General features: G+C 56.2%; 1 protein-coding gene across 1 annotated transcript in view; it reads left to right on the top strand.

Moving 5' to 3' along the window:
- Window positions 1-3,336: 3,336 nt before the first annotated feature.
- Stat5b (signal transducer and activator of transcription 5B) overlaps window positions 3,337-4,238 on the top strand; it is a 68,779-nt gene continuing 67,877 nt past the window's right edge. Inside the window, exon 1 of the mRNA XM_050156822.1 lies at window positions 3,337-3,553. The gene's annotated coding sequence lies outside the window, so the exon portion shown is untranslated. The remainder of the gene's footprint in view (window positions 3,554-4,238) is intronic.

The following is a 4,238-nucleotide window of genomic DNA, read 5'->3' as shown; positions in this document are numbered from 1 at the left end:
TCCTTCCTTCCGTCTGTCCTTTTGCTGGGCTTAACCTTGTAGTGATCCTCCAGGCCCGGCTTCTCAAGTGCTGGGGTCTCAGCACACCCTTGCACATTCCCTACCTTCCCCTTTAAAAACAAACACATCAGTTTAACTAACGTTTCTCATGGAATAAGAGGCGCAAGGATAGACAGAGAAGAACTAGTTCTCTTTCCCTGCTCTTTGTGTCCTTTCTGGAGGGACGCCCCCTGTTATTAGGGTCTTGCATGTACCCTGAAAGACTGTATCCACCTCACCCCTCCCCACTATGACTTAAAACATGAGAGGATACTGAGGTTCTCAGAGATGTTAAGCAGTTCGAGCAAGGACACATACATGGTCGATGAGTTGACAAAGCTGCATGAAGATCTAACTGTTAATTTTGAGCAGAAGCAATCTGAATCCCAGCAGAGCCCCCTCCCAAAGCAATGACTGTGACAGCTTCCACAAACCCAAGAACACTGGGGTCTCTGGTGTCCTGTCCTGTTACGTGTCTGGCCTCCTCTCTGGCTCTACAGGCCTATTCTGACTTCTTCCCATACCAAAGAAGGGAAATTCCCATGAGTGCCCTTCACTAAAGGGTGGCAGGTGGTTCCCCGAGGCCAGACTGATTCCTGGGATCCAGAGAAGTCTTTAGAGGGAAGCCACATAAACATGGGCCACTGACTAAAGGGGAGCATGGTTGTGGTTTCAATTACGTTTCAAGAAAATGGTCTCATGATCTCCCTGTGGCTATGAAGGAAGGGTGTGACATGAAGGCAGCCACATGGTCAACCACGAGCATGAAGGAAGGTGGCTCCAGTTAGTCCTGGCGGAGAATCTCAAGCCACAGGCCTTGATGCTCTTCCATGTGGTCTCTTGGTCAGACTGGAGTGGAGTGAGAGCTGCCTCAAGTGGGCACCTCTGCACCTCCAGGTATCTTTCCGGAATCTTCCAGGGTCCTACTGTCCTATTCTATTTCCTCCCAGCACTTCTGTGCTCTAAGACTGATGCCCTCACAACTTAGAGAAGCATGGTCCAAGGACTCAATGAAGAGGTACCCTGGCTCCTCTGAATCGCCCAGCGGGGAGGGAGCTGTTGGACATCGCTTGCTGTCCCAGAATGACAGCCTATTGTTTTGCTGAGGCAGCTGCCACAGAAGATTCCATCCTAAGTGGTTACCTAGCGAGTGGTCAGAGATGTGTCGTGATTTCCACGAACAGCGCGGTAGCTGAGTTTGTTCCTAGACCTTGTTCAGTATTAGGAAAAGGACTTTCAATCTTAGCCCTTAATTTTTTTTTTTTTTTGATTTTTCGAGACAGGGTTTCTCCGCAGCTTTTGGTTCCTGTCCTGGAACTAGCTCTTATAGACCAGGCTGGCCTCGAACTCACAGAGATCCTCCTGCCTCTGCCTCCCGAGTGCTGGGATTAAAGGCGTGCGCCACCACCGCCCGGCAATCTTAGTTCTTATTAATAACAATAATAGTTAACAGAAATATCGTGCTTGGCAGTGTTTGAAGTATCTCACTTCTCGTTGCTCACTTGATTCTCAGGATGCCACGAAATAGGCAGTATTGATATTACTTACTGTGTAGTGAAAACAGACACCAAGGCAGAAAAATGTTCACCATGGTTTCTGGACCTTGCGCTCCTGGTATGTGCTTAGTCCTTGTAGCTTCCTTTCCCAAGGTACGGCGTATTTACTGGGTGTCTACACAGGGCTGGGTGTGGGTGGGGGGATTTAAAGGCAAACAGGATATTGTGTCTGCCCTTGGAGGAGACACATGCTAACAAGCAATCGTTCTTCAACACAAGAGGTATAGTGAGAAGGCACGGCATGAAGTGTGTGGTGAGAAACAGGAGAATAAGAGTCATACTGCCTAGACGCCAGGCCCTAGAGCAGCAACCTGTGTGGGTCATGACCCTTTCACAGGGGTCGTCTAAGACCATCAGAAAATACAGATATTTACATTACGATTCGTAACAGTAGCAAAATTGCACTTACGAAGTAGCAACGAAAATAATCTTATGGCTGGGGCTCCCCACAACCTGAGGAACTAACTGTATTAAAGCAAGTCCCAGCAAGCAAGCATCACACAGAAGGGTAGGCACCGAGAGGCCAGGAGTGTGTTCCTGGAAGAGGGGCAGCAGGCATGCAGGTATGGTAACTTGAAAGGAGAAATGTACCCTGAAGTTTTAACATCTCAGAAGCAGGCTGCGGTGGTGGGTGGGGGCCACTACGCGGGACCCAGGGACGCTGCTTCCATCCGGTTTCCTGCTCCAGTTCTGAGCTCCCTGCCTCTATTTTGTGCTGGGCACTGTGTCAAGTGTTGCCCAGCCTGTGGGGCAGGAGCACAAGGGTTTTGTGATCAGTTTCAGACCCAAAAACCTTTATGGCCGGTGTTATTCTTAAGGGGAAGGGAAGGCTGCTGGGAAGAGGAATATGGGAGCGCTTACCTCTTGATCATGCCTGGCTAGGGAAAATTTCAGTTGAACAAATTGTTGAGAACGGGTGTTCTGTGTGTTTGTGCGGGGCTGGGAAGGGGTCCTCCCTCTTTTGCCCCTGCAACTGGTTTTCTGTACCTCCGATGTGCCTTGCTTCCGGGCTGGCCCGGCTGGCCCTTGGAGGGTTGCCAGGGAAACCACTGGCCAGCTCCGGAGATGGAGCGCAGAAGAGTGGGTGACTCAGGTTGCCTTCTCTCACACACAGCAACGCCTCCCCAACAACGGGAAAGGATCATGGAGACCCTCTACCCCTGGAGTGAACACAGACCAGACGGTCCTGGATAAACCTGTCACTCCCATAACATTTACTAGTGGTAGCCTGTAAAAATTCCCAGGGAGAAAGGCGTCTCCCCTGTGCCCAATAAATTCACCTAAGGGCAGTCCACCGATCCAGTCAACCCGGTCCTGCCTGTGCCCGTCGGGGTGGTGCGACAGGGGCCCTGGTTTAAGCCGCCCTCCGGGGAACAAGCCCGGGATAATTATTGATCGGGGTTACTATGGACTTCTGCCCTCGGCCTGAGAGCTAGGTTCCTGGCGGGAGGGAGGTGGGCGGGCCGCAAAGGGGGGTCCAATCGCCACGACCACAGCCGCCCGCACCGTTGAGCGGTGGTCGCCCCCACCCAAACAAAGCAGCATGTGCCGGGCGCCTGGGCACAGGCTCGGCGAGCAGCGGGAGCGCGCGTCGCAGGCCCGGCTGAGCGCGCCCCCGCGCCCCGTTGCGCGCAGAGGGTTCCGGGCCCCCGCAGGGCGGCCGCGCAGGGGGGCGCGAAGGGACCTCGGGGCTGGGGAGCGCGCGCTGGGAGGAACCAGGAAGCAAGGCGCGCTCGGGGCGACGGGCGGGCGCGCGTCCCCGGAGTCTGAGCGCGAGAGCGGCGCGCGCGCCCCCGTGGGCCCCGGGCGGGAGAAGAGTCGTCGGCCCAAGCCGTCACCCCGGGCGGGGACCAAGCGCCGGCGACGACGCGCGGAGGTCCTGCACGGGGAGGGAGCGAGTGGACGCGAGAGAGCGTGCGGGCCGGAGGAACCGCTGGCTCCTGTGGGGGCAGACCGAGGTAGGACCTGCGCCCCGCGTGCGGCCGGGGGCCGGGGAGCCCGGGTGGGGCCCCCGTGCTTTTACTGCCTTGAAGCTGGGCAGGGCCGAGCCGCCGCCATCGCTCCGGGGCCGTGGGGAGGCCGCGGGGGCCGCGCGCTGGGCGGCCTCGCAGCGGCCCTGGGCGCTGTTGAGGGGGGCGCGAGGGGGGCGCGCGGAGGCCGCGGCGGGGGGCTCCGTAGATGCCGTGGAAAGTGTTGGCGCGTGTGTGTCATGATGGGTGTGTGAGGTACACCCCCAGAGCCGATCCCCTGGGAGCCAGGGGACTGCTGTCGGCCGCCTCACACCTTCCTGTTGCAATTCTGAAGAGTCTCTGCTCTCTCCCAGTTTTTCCTCTTTTTATTATTACCTCCCCCTGTAAAGTGGGGTGCCGGAGAGTCTGGGGAGATAGATGAGCCGGAGGTGCCTAGTGGGGCGAGGGGGTTATAAGCAAAGCTTTAAGAAAAAGCGCCTTATAAGGAGTCAAGACAACAAATAGCAACATTTTGATAAGGCTCTGGGCTGCGGGATCCCGCGTCAGGACCTGCCAGGCCTGAGCTTGTACGTGTGGTGGTGGGATGCGGGCTGTTTCTCTCTCTCTCTCTCTCTCTCTCTCTCTCTCTCTCTCTCTCTCTCTCTCTCTCTCTCTCTCTCTCTCTCTCTCTCTC

This window comes from Alexandromys fortis, unplaced genomic scaffold (genome assembly GCF_014885135.2).
Source record: "Alexandromys fortis isolate MF-2015 unplaced genomic scaffold, M_Fortis_MF-2015_v1.1 scaffold_31, whole genome shotgun sequence".
NCBI lineage: Eukaryota > Metazoa > Chordata > Mammalia > Rodentia > Cricetidae > Alexandromys > Alexandromys fortis.
This window is presented reverse-complemented; position numbering and strand designations above follow the sequence as displayed.